Genomic DNA, 17,064 nt, shown 5'->3' on the forward strand with positions numbered 1-17,064 from the left:
GTTACTCTAGCCTGGCGCGACCAGATCTCCTTTTTACCGAGTATTGTTTCCACATCCACTATATGGAGAAGGGCATCCGGAAACTCCTGTAAAATTTAGATCGAGATCTAAGGGTCGGATCAAAAGTTATTGCATTTACGAACCGTTACTCAAGCCTGGCGCGACCAGATCTCCTCTTTACCGAGTATCGTTTCCACATCCACTATAAGGACAAGGGCATCCGGAAACTCCTGTAACATTTAGATCGAGATCGAAGGGTCGGATCAAAAGTTATTGCGTTTACGAACCGTTACTCTAGCCCGGCTCGACCAGATCTCCTCCTCACCGAGTATCGTTTCCACATCCACTATATGGAAAAGGGTATACAGAAACACCTGTAAAATTTTTATCACGATCCAACGGTCGGTTCAAACGTTATGGCCCCTTCGAACCGTTACTCTAGCCTGGCGCGACCAGACCTCCTCCTCACCGAGTATTGATTCCACATCCACTATAAGAAAAAAGGGCATCCAGAAACTCCTGTAAAACTTAGATCGAGATCTAAGGGTCCGATCAAACGTTATTGCCTTTACGAACCGTTACTCTAGCCTGGCGCGACCAGATCTCCTCCTCATCGAGTATCGTTTCCACATCTACTATATGGAAAAGTGTATACAGAAACACCTGTAAAACTTTTATCACGATCCAACGGTCGGTTCAAACGTTATGGCCCCTTCGAACCGTTACTCTTGCCTGGCGCGATCATACCTCCTCCTCACCGAGTATCGATCCCCCATCCACTATATGGAAAAGGGCATCCACAAACTCCAGTAAAATTTAGATCGAGATCTTTTGGTCGGATCACCAGTTATTGCCTTACGAACCGTTACTCTAGCCTGGCGCGACCAGACCTCCTCCTCACCGAGTATCGATTCCACATCCACTATATGGAAAAGGGCATCCGGAAACCCCTGTAAAATTTAGATCGAGATCTAAGGGTCGGATCAAAAGTTATTTCCTTTACGAACCGTTACTCTAGCCTGGCGCGACCAGATCTCCTCCTCATCGAGTATCGTTTCCACATCGACTATATGGAAAAGGGTATACAGAAACACTTGTAAAATTTTTATCACGATCCAACGGTCGGGTCAAACGTTATGGCCCCTATGAACCGTTACTCTTGCCTGGCGCGACAAGACCTCCTCCGCACCGAGTATCGATTCCACATCCACTATATGGAAAAGGGCATCCGGAAACTCCTGTAAAATTTAGATCGAGATCTAAGGGTCGGATCAAAAGTTATTGCCTTTACGAACCGTTACTCTAGCCTGGCGCGACCAGATCTCCTTTTTACCGAGTATTGTTTCCACATCCACTATATGGAGAAGGGCATCCGGAAACTCCTGTAAAATTTAGATCGAGATCTAAGGGTCGGATCAAAAGTTATTGCATTTACGAACCGTTACTCAAGCCTGGCGCGACCAGATCTCCTCTTTACCGAGTATCGTTTCCACATCCACTATAAGGACAAGGGCATCCGGAAACTCCTGTAACATTTAGATCGAGATCGAAGGGTCGGATCAAAAGTTATTGCGTTTACGAACCGTTACTCTAGCCCGGCTCGACCAGATCTCCTCCTCACCGAGTATCGTTTCCACATCCACTATATGGAAAAGGGTATACAGAAACACTTGTAAAATTTTTATCACGATCCAACGGTCGGTTCAAACGTTATGGCCCCTTCGAACCGTTACTCTAGCCTGGCGCGACCAGACCTCCTCCTCACCGAGTATTGATTCCACATCTACTATAAGGAAAAGAGGCATCCAGAAACTCCTGTAAAATTTAGATCGAGATCTAAGGGTCCGATCAAAAGTTATTGCCTTTACAAACCGTTACTCTAGCCTGGCGCGACCAGATCTCCTTTTTACCGAGTATCGTTTCCACATCCACTATATGGAAAAGGGCATCCGGAAACTCCTATAAAATTTAGATCGAGATCTAAGGTTCGGATTAAAAGTTATTGCCTTTACGAACCGTTACTCTAGCCTGGCGCCACCAGATCTCCTCCTCATCGAGTATCGTTTCCACATCCACTATATGGAAAAGGGTATACATAAACACCTGTAAAATTTTTATCACGATCCAACGGTCAGTTCAAACGTTATGGCCCCTTCGAACCGTTACTCTAGCCTGGCGCGACCAGACCTCCTCCTCACCGAGTATTGATTCCACATCCACTATAAGGAAAAGGGGCATCCAGAAACTCCTGTAAAATTTAGATCGAGATCTAAGGGTCGGATCAAAAGTTATTGCGTTTACGAACCGTTACTCTAGCCCGGCTCGACCAGATCTCCTCCTCACCGAGTATCGATTCCACATCCACAATTTGGAAAAGGGCATCCGGAAACTCCTGTAAAATTTAGATCGAGATCTAAGGGTTGGATCAAAAGTTATTGCCTTTACGAACCGTTACTCTAGCCTGGCGCGACCAGATCTCCTTCTAACCGAGTATCGTTTCCACATCCACTATATGGAAAAGGGCATCCGGAAACTCCTGTAAAATTTAGATCGAGATCTAAGGGTTGGATCAAAAGTTAATGCCTTTACGAACCCTTACTCTAGCCTGGATCGTCCAGATCTCCTCTTTACCGAGTATCGTTTCCACATCCACTATATGGAAAAGGGCATCAGGAAACTCCTGTAAAATTTAGATCGAGATCTAAGGGTCGGATCAAAAGTTATTGCCTTTACGAACCGTTACTCTAGCTTGGCGCGACCAGACCTCCTCCTGATTTAAATAAGCCCAAAGTTATTGCTTTCTAAGCCCAAAACAATAGTAATTTTTTTTTTATATATATCACATGGTGCCGGTAATCAAAGAACTTGAATCCTCACAACATCAAAATACAATCCATACAATCAACAGTTCATTCAAAAGCGAATCTTACACAAACACATAATATTAAGGTTGCATGATTTGAAGTTCATATTAAAAATATATATACATGGACATGAGTTTGCACTCTTATACTTCTAATAGCCATCACAATTTTTAAACAAAAAGGATCTAATAAAAGTTATACATTCAGTACATTGATCCCTACAAAATACATTGTGATTTAGAATGCATCTACTTAATTCCTTGCAAAAGTAGGTTCCCGTGTATCGGGTATCCTAGACATCTCGTTGGTGTGACGTCCCTGCAGCAGTACAAAACATTTAAGAGAAAACAAATACTTAATAATAATAATAATGGTAACTAACGGCCTAGCAATTAAATAAGCATTAACATTTATAATTTCTTCATGTATTTGATGTAACAATTAGTAGTACATATAGATACACAAGTTTTCAAATGCCATTCGCCAAAACTAGTCGTTTATTTGTCCCGGATTCCATAGCGATAGCTGCGTCGCTGCCAATCCTAAAATCGGCAGCCGAAACTACATCGCTGGCGATCAAGGAATCGGCAGCGAAACTGGATCGCTGCCGATGTCTGTATCGGCAGCGAAGACTGCATCGCTGCCGATCCAGAATCGGCAGCGAATACTGTGTCGCTGCCGATCCAGAATCGGCAGCGGAACTGCGTCGCTGCCGATCCACAATCGGCAGCGAAATCATCCCTTTTTAACCCGGCCATCCATTCGGACGCCATTAGCCAAAGCTAATCATTCTTTGTCCCGGCCATCCATTCGGATGCCATTAGCCGAAGCTAATCACTCTTTGTCCCGGCCATCCGTTTGGATGCCATTAGCCGAAGCTAATCAGTCCTTCATCCCGGCCATCCATTCGGACGCCATTAGCCAAAGCTAATCATTCTTTGTCCCGGCCATCCGTTTGGATGCCATTAGCCGAAGCTAATCAGTCTTTTGTCCCGGCCATCCATTCGGATGCCATTAGCCGAAGCTAATCACTCTTTTATCAACAATTAAGCGTTCGACAATTTAATATCGGTTCTAACAATATGGTAGTACTCAAGTTAAAATATTCCAAGATTCAACGTATGAAAAAGAAAGGTGCAAGTCACCTACCTGCTCCACCTGTGGGTCGTTCCTGTCTTGATGATGGTCCAATCCCGACCGCACCACCTAAGACATCAATGGTCACAAATCAGCACAGTTGTATTTATTTTATTTTTGAATCACATTCATCATCACACTTATTTCAATAGTTCATATGTTCACATTCAAGTGTTCCCTATTTTACACCATCATATCATGAAATTGTTATTAGCAATTAAGTCATTCCTGCCTAGGAGGCTTATTGTAGGAATCGGCAGCGAGAACTGGTTCGTTGCAGGCTGCCCAATTCGGCAGCGAGAACTAGTTCGCCGCAGGCTGCCAGTTCGGCAGCGAGAACTGCACCGCTGTTGGCGCCACAGTTTCGCTGCACAACGCACAACTCGGCAGCGAATATCACTTCGCTGCAGGAGGTTCAGCTGCGGCAGCGGAACAGAATTTCGTTGCGCAACACACAAATCGGCAGCGAATATCAAATCGCTGCAGGAGGTTCAGTTGCGTCAGCGAAACAGAATTTCGCTGCGCAACACACAATTCGGCAGCGAATATCAAATCGCTGCACGAGGTTCAGTTGCGTCAGCGAAACAGAATTTCGCTGCGCAACACACAAATCGGCAGCGAATATCAAATCGCTGCAGGAGGTTCAGTTGCGTCAGCGAAACAGAATTTCGCTGCGCAACACACAAATCGGCAGCGAATATTAAATCGCTGCAGCAGGTTCAGTTGCGGCAGCGAAACAGAATTTCGCTGCGCAACACACAATTCGGCAGCGAATATCAAATCGCTGCAGCAGGTTCAGTTGCGTCAGCGAAACAGAATTTCGCTGCGCAACACACAAATCGGCAGCGAATATCAAATCGCTGCAGGAGGTTCAGTTGCGTCAGCGAAACAGAATTTCGCTGCGCAACACACAAATCGGCAGCGAATATTAAATCGCTGCAGCAGGTTCAGTTGCGGCAGCGAAACAGAATTTCGCTGCGCAACACACAATTCGGCAGCGAATATCAAATCGCTGCAGCAGGTTCAGTTGCGTCAGCGAAACAGAATTTCGCTGCGCAACACACAAATCGGCAGCGAATATTAATTCGCTGCAGCAGGTTCAGTTGCGGCAGCGAAACAGAATTTCGCTGCGCAACACACAATTCGGCAGCGAATATTAATTCGCTGCAGCAGGTTCAGTTGCGGCAGCGAAACAGAATTTCGCTGCGCAACACACAAATCGGCAGCATCAATTTCAGCACAATCATCACAGGAGAACACATTAATTCCAGCAACAAACATCACAGCAGAACACATTAATTCCAGCAACAATCATCACAGCAGAACACATTAAGTCCAGCAACAACATCACAGCAGAACACATTAATTACCCCCTAGTTAAAGCCAGCCCTCTACCATGATTTGTTAGATGTTCTGAAATTGACTTTATTTCACTTTTGTTTGCTTGTTCTCTTGGTTAATTTCAGCTTCTTTCACAGCTGGCTTAGGTCTTAGATCAATTCTTTTCTTAGGGTTTTTCTTCTTCATTTTCGTTTTTGATCTTACGGGGGAGAGGAAGAGAGTTTTAATGACCCATACCTTCTGAATTTAACTAAGTTTGAGGAAGGTTTAACACTATTCAGCTGCTGGTTCTCCTCCTTCTTCTTCCTCACGTTTTCCAGCTCTCTTTTTCCTCTCCTCTATGCAGCTGCCCACTCCTCTCTCAAGGTCTCATCTCTCCCTCACAAGTTCACAAAGTAATCTCTACTGGTCTGATTCACGTTTCTGTTGTGAAAGGGGAAGGGAAGAACGGCATGCAGCTGCTGGATTTGGAAGAAGATGGGTCATTCTCTCTCCCCTCTTTGTATTTATACTACCCATCCAATGAAATGGGTTGTTTGGGGGTTGGTTTAGGTGTGTCCTTATCCTTGTTTAGTTTATCTAAAATCAGTTTTACCCCTCCCTCCCAGCTCTGCGTCACTGTTCATTGAGAAATCGGCAGCGAAAACTGCATCGCTGCCGATTTCTGCATCGGCAGCGAAAACTGCGTCGCTGCCGATTTCTGCATCGGCAGCGAAAACTGCGTCGCTGCCGATCAAGAAATGGGCAGCGAAAACTGTGTCGCTACCGATATCTGTATCGGTAGTGAAGGCTGCGTCGCTGCCAAGTCCAGAATCGGCAGCGAAAACTGCATCGCTGCCGATTTCTGCATCGGCAGCGAAAACTGCGTCGCTGCCAAGTCCAGAATCGGCAGCGAAAACTGCATCGCTGCCCAGTCCAGAATCGGCAGCGAAAACTGCATCGCTGCCCAGTCCAGAATCGGCAGCGAATACTGCATCGCTGCTGATTTCTGCATCGGCAGCGAAAACTGCGTCGCTGCCGATTTCTGCATCAGCAGCGAAAACTGCGTCGCTGCCGATTTCTGCATCGGCAGCGAAAACTGCATTCATCATCATCTCTCTCTCTCTAAATATATATATATATATTCCTTTGGGTGTTTACATTCTCCCCTCCTAAATATGAATTTCGTCCTCGAAATTTAAGAAGTTTCACACTCCATACCTGGTAGATCAAATAAATTGGGGTACTTTTTTCTCATCTCAGCCTCCCTCTCCCAAGTTTCCTCTTCTACTTGAGCATTTCGCCATAAGATTCTAACGATGGGGATCTTTTTGCTCCGTAACTCCTTCACTTCTTGATCTAGTATCCTTATGGGCCTCAATTCCAGTGTTAAGTCTTCCTTGACCTCTACTGGGACCTGGGGTAGAACTCGGGCGGGGTCTACGTTAGCCTTCCTTAACAAGGAGACATGGAACACATCATGGACCCTGGCTAACTGTGGGGGCAAATCCACCTTGTAGGCTACTGGTCCAACTCGTTGTAAGATTTTGAAGGGTCCAATGAAACGGGGAGTTAACTTTCCTTTCAATCCAAATCGTAGCATGTTCTTCCATGGGGCTACCTTCAGGAACACCTGGTCCCCCGTACTGAACTCGAGAGGTCTTCTCCTCACATCGGCATACTTCTTCTGTCTATCCTGTGCGGCTTTGATGCGATCCCTGATAATTCTCACTTTCTCCGTGGTGACTTGAACTAACTCTGCGCCATATAACTTCCGGTCCCCAATTTCCTCCCAACATAAAGGAGTTCTACACCTCCTACCATACAAGGCTTCATATGGGGCCATCCCTATTGTGGCTTGGTGACTATTGTTATACGTGAACTCCACCAATGCCATGTGTTCCTCCCAGTTTCCTCCAAATTCTAGCACACATGCCCGTAATAGGTCTTCCAAGACTTGAATGACTCTTTCCGATTGGCCATCCGTTTGAGGGTGAAACGCAGTGCTCATGTCCAATCTTGTCCCCAAGGCATGTTGTATGCTCGGCCAAAGTCGAGAGGTGAACCTAGGATCTCGATCCGATACAATGGACACCGGAATCCCATGAAGTCGTACCACCTCATTTATGTAGATCTTGGCAAGCTTGTCCACCGAGTCGGTCATCTTTACAGGCAAGAATAGTGCGGATTTCGTCAACCGATCCACAATGACCCATATTGCATCATTTCCTTTTCTCCCCTTGGGAAATCCTGACACGAAATCCATGGTGATCATCTCCCACTTCCATTCTGGAATTTGTAATGGCTGTAATGGTCCCGCAGGCCTTTGGTGTTCAACCTTGACTTGTTGACATATCCCACACTTTGACACATACTCAGCTATTTCCCTTTTCATATTAGGCCACCAATAGAGGTGTTTCAGGTCTCGGTACATCTTAGTACTGCCAGGATGTATGGAGAATTTGGACTCATGTGCTTCTTGCAGAACCATACGTTTGATTGTTTCGTCATCAGGCACGTACAACCGTTGTCCCATCATCAAGGATCCATCATCCGCTACTCGGAATTTCATTTTTACCCCGGCCTCCACATTCTTCCTAATCTTGGATCCCACCTTGTCATGGAATTGGGCATGTAGTATCTGTTCTCGATACGTTGGTCGCACCAATAATTGGGCTACTAACCCACCTCTTGCATCAATTCCCAAATCTGCACCCAACTCTTTTAATTCTGCCAATTGCCGCTCCTTTCCCACTGTTAAGCTTCCCAAGGAGGCTTTATTTTTGCGACTGAGGGCATCTGCCACCACATTTGCTTTCCCCGGGTGGTATTCTATGGTGCAATCATAATCCTTAATGAGCTCCATCCACCTTCTTTGCCGCATGTTCAACTCCTTTTGCGACATCAGATACTTCAGGCTCTTATGATCAGTAAAAATTTGGGTTCGAGACCCATACAAATAGTGTCTCCATATCCTCAAGGCAAATACTACAGCTGCCAACTCCAGGTCGTGCACCGGGTAGTTCACCTCATGAGTCTTTAATTGCCTTGATGCATAGGCGATCACCTTCCCATGTTGCATCAAAACACACCCCAATCCCTTCCCCGAGGCATCACTATATACCACAAAACCCTCGGTCCCTGAGGGGAGAGTTAAGACTGGAGCAGTGGTGAGCCTCCTCTTCAATTCTTGGAAGCTTGCCTCACATTCTTCCGACCACACCCACTTCTTATCCTTCCTAGTTAGCTGGGTCAAAGGGGTTGCAATCAGGGAAAAACCTTCGATAAATCTCCGATAGTATCCTGCAAGTCCCAGGAAACTACGTATTTCAGTGACCGAAGTCGGTCTTTCCCATTTCAAGACTGCTTCGACTTTTTGAGGGTCGACAAAAACACCTTCGGCTGAAATGACATGTCCCAAAAACGTCACTCTTTTCAGCCAAAATTCACATTTACTCAATTTTGCATATAACTGGTGATCTCTCAAGGTTTGTAAGGTTTGTCTCAAGTGTTCTTCGTGCTCCTTGAAAGAATTCGAGTACACCAGTATATCATCAATGAATACCACCACAAACTTATCCAGGTATGGTTGGAAAACCCGATTCATCAAATCCATGAAGAGGGCTGGGGCGTTCGTCAACCCGAACGGTAACACCAAAAATTCATAGTGTCCGTAACGAGTTCTAAATGCGGTCTTTGCTACATCCGCTTCTTTAATCTTCATCTGATAGTACCCTGATCTCAGATCTATCTTCGAAAATGCCCTCGCTCCCTTTAATTGGTCGAACAAATCATCTATCCGAGGTAACGGATACTTGTTTTTCATTGTTATTTTGTTCAACTGTCGATAGTCAATACAAAGCCTATGGGTTCCATCTTTCTTTCTTACAAATAGGACCGGTGCTCCCCAAGGAGAATTACTGGGCCGTATGAACCCCTTGTCTAATAATTCATGTAATTGAGTCTTTAACTCGTTCAGTTCTGCTGGAGCCATCCGATACGGTTGTTGGGCTATGGGTGGGACTCCAGGAAAAGTGTCTATAGACACCTCTACCTCTCGCTCCGGGGGTAGTCCTGGTAGTTCTTCTGGAAACACATCTGGGAAATCCTTCACCACAGGAATATCCTTCAATCGTGGACCTTCATCATCAGAGTTTAAGATGTATGCGAGGTATCCCATACATCCCTTTCTTAAAAGTTTTTGGGCTGTTACCACCGATATTAAAGCATTCAGTTTGGGAAATATCTCTCCTTCAAAAGTCATTTTCTCGCCCTTAGGTGTTTGAAAAGTAACAGTTTTAGCATAACAATCTATTAGTGCCTTATATTTACTCAACCAATCCATGCCTAGTATTATGTCAAAATCATGCAGCTCTAAGGGAATCAAGTCTACTTCTGTTTCATACCCGGATAAACTAACCCCCACATCCACATATACAATATTTGTTTCAACCATGTTTCCCATTGGAGTTCCAATTACAAACCCCTTCTCTACTATTTCTACTTCCTTTCTTAATTTAGTGACACTTCTCTTAGCAATGAATGAGTGGGTGGCACCCGGATCAAACAATACATGCATATTAAAATCATTCAACAGTAGTGTACCTGCCACCACATCCGATGCAGCCCTGGCCTCCTCCTGTGTCAGGTGGAAGACCCTCCCTGGGGTCCGATCATTTTGTGCCCTCGGCTTCCCTCGACTGGAGTTTGCCCCTGATTGAGAAGATCTCACTGGCCTATTAACGGTGACTGACTGCTGGTGGCTCTGACTGGGCTGTCTATAGCTCTGTACTTGTCCGGTGTTTCTTTTGGGGCAATCCCTCTTGTAATGACCTTTCCCACCACAGTAATGACACCCTTGGCTAAGATACTGGCAGTTCCTCCACCTATGACCCTCTCCTCTGCACACAAAGCATCGCCCAGGGGAAACTGAGCAGTCCCCAGGGTGTTTTTGTCCACATTTTACACAAAAAGGATAGTCAACTCCCCTGCGGTCACCGGTCCCAGTTGAAGAGTTTGCCCTCGAGTGCGACTGTCCCGCCATCATTCTCCCACTTGACTGTTGGTGAGGCGGTAATATCAAACTCCCCTTCTTCCCGTGCTGCTCAAACACTCCACTTTTTCCTTTCTTCGGGTGCGGTGGTCTGCCGCTGAAATAGTCCCCATCTCTCTTTTTGCTTATACTCTGATACCCCCCTTGGCTTTCTCCAATACATGCCTCCAGAGCTTGTGCAGCCTCAATCAACTCCCTCACCGATTTAAATCGCAAGGCGATCAATCCTTGTCTCAAATCCTGTCGTAAACCATCTCTCAACTTTTCAATCATATGTTCCTCTGTCGGCACATAATGTGGGGCGAACAATGAGAGGTCATGGAATCTCCTTTCGTACTCCAATACTGACATATCACCCTGTCTTAATGCTAAGAACTCTTGTTCTTTCACCTTGCGATGATACTTGGAATAAAACTGATTCTCAAACTCTGTCTTGAAATCACTCCAAGTTAGGGTCTCAGTCGCACGCCTCAGCTGAACTGTTTCCCACCATGTCATGGCCCTATCAGATAGTAATTGGGATGCACAATTTACCCTCAAACCCTCGGGTATGCTTATTTGAATCATTGTCTTTTCTACCTTCCTGATCCATCTTCCAGCTATCTCTGCATCTTGTTCCCCCATATACGGTTCACAACCCATTTCCCTCATACTCTTGACTAGTCGCACCAGTGGTACCACATTATCCATGGTCATGCTGGTCGTAGGGGCTGCTGGTGGAATCTGCGTGGTAGGGGTTGTTTGTGCTGCTGAACTAGCCATGCCTTCCATCACTGCTTTAACTATTTGTACAAGGAGTCCTGCATCTACATATTGTGGGGGCACACCAGTTGGAACAGTAGATGGCTGTGCTTCTGATCTTTCTCGCTGCTCCGTTGCGACTGGGGGTGTTCCCTCTGTCTGATGAGACCTCGGGCCTTCTCCTGCCACCGTATCTTCCCCCTGCAAAGTTTCGGGCGGTATTATCGGAGCATGAGATGCCGTATCATCTAAGGGATCTTCATCTTGCCAACCTTGGGCACCTCGGTTCATGCCCCTCCTTTCTAAGGAGGGTGGCTCAGTTCGTGTCCCTTGTCGGGTGCGTACCATCCTGAAATTCATCGCAACAACACATTTATTAATGATCCTCAGGATCCATACCAAGTGCTCTGATACCAACTGTAACAACCCGGCTTTCTAAGCCCAAAACAATAGTAATTTTTTTTTTTTATATATCACATGGTGCCGGTAATCAAAGAACTTGAATCCTCACAACATCAAAATACAATCCATACAATCAACAGTTCATTCAAAAGCGAATCTTACACAAACACATAATATTAAGGTTGCATGATTTGAAGTTCATATTAAAAATATATATACATGGACATGAGTTTGCACTCTTATACTTCTAATAGCCATCACAATTTTTAAACAAAAAGGATCTAATAAAAGTTATACATTCAGTACATTGATCCCTACAAAATACATTGTGATTTAGAATGCATCTACTTAATTCCTTGCAAAAGTAGGTTCCCGTGTATCGGGTATCCTAGACATCTCGTTGGTGTGACGTCCCTGCAGCAGTACAAAACATTTAAGAGAAAACAAATACTTAATAATAATAATAATGGTAACTAACGGCCTAGCAATTAAATAAGCATTAACATTTATAATTTCTTCATGTATTTGATGTAACAATTAGTAGTACATATAGATACACAAGTTTTCAAATGCCATTCGCCAAAACTAGTCGTTTATTTGTCCCGGATTCCATAGCGATAGCTGCGTCGCTGCCAATCCTAAAATCGGCAGCCGAAACTACATCGCTGTCGATCAAGGAATCGGCAGCGAAACTGGATCGCTGCCGATGTCTGTATCGGCAGCGAAGACTGCATCGCTGCCGATCCAGAATCGGCAGCGAATACTGTGTCGCTGCCGATCCAGAATCGGCAGCGGAACTGCGTCGCTGCCGATCCACAATCGGCAGCGAAATCATCCCTTTTTAACCCGGCCATCCATTCGGACGCCATTAGCCAAAGCTAATCATTCTTTGTCCCGGCCATCCATTCGGATGCCATTAGCCGAAGCTAATCACTCTTTGTCCCGGCCATCCGTTTGGATGCCATTAGCCGAAGCTAATCAGTCCTTCATCCCGGCCATCCATTCAGACGCCATTAGCCAAAGCTAATCATTCTTTGTCCCGGCCATCCGTTTGGATGCCATTAGCCGAAGCTAATCAGTCTTTTGTCCCGGCCATCCATTCGGATGCCATTAGCCGAAGCTAATCACTCTTTTATCAACAATTAAGCGTTCGACAATTTAATATCGGTTCTAACAATATGGTAGTACTCAAGTTAAAATATTCCAAGATTCAACGTATGAAAAAGAAAGGTGCAAGTCACCTACCTGCTCCACCTGTGGGTCGTTCCTGTCTTGATGATGGTCCAATCCCGACCGCACCACCTAAGACATCAATGGTCACAAATCAGCACAGTTGTATTTATTTTATTTTTGAATCACATTCATCATCACACTTATTTCAATAGTTCATATGTTCACATTCAAGTGTTCCCTATTTTACACCATCATATCATGAAATTGTTATTAGCAATTAAGTCATTCCTGCCTAGGAGGCTTATTGTAGGAATCGGCAGCGAGAACTGGTTCGGTGCAGGCTGCCCAATTCGGCAGCGAGAACTGGTTCGTCGCAGGCTGCCAGTTCGGCAGCGAGAACTGCACCGCTGTTGGCGCCACAGTTTCGCTGCACAACGCACAACTCGGCAGCGAATATCACTTCGCTGCAGGAGGTTCAGCTGCGGCAGCGGAACAAAATTTCGCTGCGCACCACACAAATCGGCAGCGAATATCAAATCGCTGCAGGAGGTTCAGTTGCGTCAGCGAAACAGAATTTCGCTGCGCAACACACAATTCGGCAGCGAATATCAAATCGCTGCAAGAGGTTCAGTTGCGTCAGCGAAACAGAATTTCGCTGCGCAACACACAAATCGGCAGCGAATATCAAATCGCTGCAGGAGGTTCAGTTGCGTCAGCGAAACAGAATTTCGCTGCGCAACACACAAATCGGCAGCGAATATTAAATCGCTGCAGCAGGTTCAGTTGCGGCAGCGAAACAGAATTTCGCTGCGCAACACACAAATCGGCAGCGAATATTAATTCGCTGCAGCAGGTTCAGTTGCGGCAGCGAAACAGAATTTCGCTGCGCAACACACAAATCGGCAGCATCAATTTCAGCACAATCATCACAGGAGAACACATTAATTCCAGCAACAAACATCACAGCAGAACACATTAATTCCAGCAACAATCATCACAGCAGAACACATTAAGTCCAGCAACAACATCACAGCAGAACACATTAATTACCCCCTAGTTAAAGCCAGCCCTCTACCATGATTTGTTAGATGTTCTGAAATTGACTTTATTTCACTTTTGTTTGCTTGTTCTCTTGGTTAATTTCAGCTTCTTTCACAGCTGGCTTAGGTCTTAGATCAATTCTTTTCTTAGGGTTTTTCTTCTTCATTTTCGTTTTTGATCTTACGGGGGAGAGGAAGAGAGTTTTAATGACCCATACCTTCTGAATTTAACTAAGTTTGAGGAAGGTTTAACACTATTCAGCTGCTGGTTCTCCTCCTTCTTCTTCCTCACGTTTTCCAGCTCTCTTTTTCCTCTCCTCTATGCAGCTGCCCACTCCTCTCTCAAGGTCTCATCTCTCCCTCACAAGTTCACAAAGTAATCTCTACTGGTCTGATTCACGTTTCTGTTGTGAAAGGGGAAGGGAAGAACGGCATGCAGCTGCTGGATTTGGAAGAAGATGGGTCATTCTCTCTCCCCTCTTTGTATTTATACTACCCATCCAATGAAATGGGTTGTTTGGGGGTTGGTTTAGGTGTGTCCTTATCCTTGTTTAGTTTATCTAAAATCAGTTTTACCCCTCCCTCCCAGCTCTGCGTCACTGTTCATTGAGAAATCGGCAGCGAAAACTGCATCGCTGCCGATTTCTGCATCGGCAGCGAAAACTGCGTCGCTGCCGATTTCTGCATCGGCAGCGAAAACTGTGTCGCTGCCGATCAAGAAATGGGCAGCGAAAACTATGTCGCTACCGATATCTGTATCGGTAGTGAAGGCTGCGTCGCTGCCAAGTCCAGAATCGGCAGCGAAAACTGCATCGCTGCCGATTTCTGCATCGGCAGCGAAAACTGCGTCGTTGCTCAGTCCAGAATCGGCAGCGAAAACTGCATCGCTGCCCAGTCCAGAATCGGCAGCGAAAACTGCATCGCTGCCCAGTCCAGAATCGGCAGCGAATACTGCATCGCTGCCGATTTCTGCATCCGCAGCGAAAACTGCGTCGCTGCCGATTTCTGCATCGGCAGCGAAAACTGCATTCATCATCATCTCTCTCTCTCTAAATATATATATATATATTCCTTTGGGTGTTTACAGATCGGATCAAAAGTTATGGCCTGTCCGAACCGTTACTCTTGCCTGGCGCGACCCGACCTCCTCCTCACCGAGTATTGATTCCGCATCCACTATATGGAAAAAGGGCCTCCAGAAACTCCAGTAAAATTTTTATCACGATCCAACGATTGGTTCAAACATTATGGCCCCTTCGAACCGTTACTCTTGCCTGGCGCGACTTGATCTCCTCCTCACCGAGTATCGATTCCACATCCACTAAATAGAAAAGGGCATCCGGAAACTCAGGTAAAATTTTGATCGCGATCCAACGGTTTGATCAAATGTTATGGCCCTTACGAACCGTTACTCTAGCCTAGCGCGACCAGACCTCTTCATCAACGAGTATTGATTCCACATCCACTATATGGGAAAGGGCATCCGGAAACTCAGGAAAAATTTTGATCGCGATCCAACGGTCGGATTAAAAGTAATGGCCCTTACGAACCGTTACTCCTGCCTGGTGCGACCAGACCTCCTTCTCACCGAGTATCTATTCCACGTCCACTATATGGAAAAGGGCATCCGAAAACTCATGTAAAATTTTGACCGCGATCCAACGGTCAAATCAAAAGTTATAGCTATTACGAACCGTTACTCTAGCCTGGCACGACCAGATCTCCTCCCTACCGTGTATCGATTCCACATCCACTATATGGAAAAGGGCATCCGGAAAATCCTGTAAAATTTAGATCCGGAACCAACGTCCGGATCAAAAGTTATTGCCCTTACGAACCATTACTATAGCCTGGCGCAATCAGACCTCCTCATCAACGAGTAATGATTCCACATCCACTATATGGAAAAGGGCATCCGAAAACTCAGGTAAAATTTTGATCGCGATCCAAAGGTCGGATCAAAAGTTATGGCCCGTTTGAACCATTACTCTTGCCTCACGCGACCAGACCTCCTCATCAACAAGTATTGATTCCACATCCACTATATGGAAAAGGGCCTCCTGAAACTCCAGTAAAATTTAGATCGAGATCTAGCGATCGTATCAAAAGTTATTGTCTTTACGAACCGTTATTCTATCCTGGCGCAACCAGACGTCCTCCTCAACGAGTATCGATTCCACATCCATTATATGGGAAAGGGCATCCGGAAACTCAGGTAAAATTTTGATCGCGATCCAACGGTCGGATCAAAAGTTATGGCCCTTACAAACCGTTACTCTAGGCTAGCGCGAGCAGACCTCCTCCTCATCGAGTATTGATTCCACATCCACTTTAATGGACAAGGGCCTTCGGAAACTACAGCAAAATTTTGATCACGATCCAACGATCGGATCAAAAGTTATGGCCCGTTCGAACCGTTACTCTTGCCTGGCGCGACCAGATCTCCTCCTCACCGAGTATCGATTCCACATCCACTACATGGAAAAGGGCCTCCGGAAACTAAGGTAAAATTTTGACCGCGATCCAACGGTCGGATCAAAAGTTATGGCCCTTACGAACCGTTACTCTAGCCTGGCGCGACCAGACCTTGTCCTCACTGAGAATCGATTCCACATCCACTATATGGAAAGGGCATCTGGAAACTCCTGTAAAATTTAGATCGAGATCCAACGTCCGGATCAAAAGTTATTGCCCTTACAAACTGTTACGCTAGCCTGGCGCGAGCAGACCTCCTGCTCAACAAGTATCGATTCCACATCCACTATATGAAAAATGGGCCTCCGGAAACTCAGGTAAAATTTTGATCGCGATCCAACGGTCGGATCAAAAGTTATGGCCCTTAAGAGCAGTTACTCTTGCCTGGCGCGACCAGATCTCATCCTCACCGAGTATCGATTCCACATCCACTATATGGAAAAGGGTGTCCGAAAACTCCTGTAAAATTTAGATCAAGATGCAATGTCTGGATCAAAAGTTATTGCCCTTACGAACCATTACTCTAGCCTGGCGCGACCAGACCTCCTCATCAAGGAGTGTTGATTCCAAATCCACTATATGGAAAAGGGCTACTGAAACTCCAGTAAAATTTAGATCGAGATCTAACGGTCGAATCAAAAGTTATTGCCTTTACGAACCGTTACTATAACCTGATGTGACCAGACCTCCTCCTCACCGAGTATCAATTCCACATCCACTATATAGAAAAAGGCATGAGGAAACTCATGAGAAACTTTGATCGCTGTCCAACGATCGGATCAAAAGTTATGGCATGTCCGAACCGTTACTCTTGCCTGGCGCGACCAGACCTCCTCATCAACGAGTATGGATTCCACAT

General features: G+C 45.6%; 1 long non-coding RNA gene across 1 annotated transcript; it reads right to left on the reverse strand.

The window, feature by feature from the left end:
* Positions 1-2,918: 2,918 nt before the first annotated feature.
* Positions 2,919-4,204, reverse strand: LOC127904417 (uncharacterized). The gene is made up of 2 exons (XR_008057586.1): positions 4,014-4,204; positions 2,919-3,182 (listed from the first exon to the last, which is right to left on the reverse strand). It is a non-coding gene; the product is annotated as an uncharacterized LOC127904417 (long non-coding RNA).
* Positions 4,205-17,064: the final 12,860 nt, after the last annotated feature.

Source organism: Populus trichocarpa, chromosome 16, assembly GCF_000002775.5.
Source record: "Populus trichocarpa isolate Nisqually-1 chromosome 16, P.trichocarpa_v4.1, whole genome shotgun sequence".
Taxonomy (NCBI): Eukaryota; Viridiplantae; Streptophyta; class Magnoliopsida; order Malpighiales; family Salicaceae; genus Populus; species Populus trichocarpa.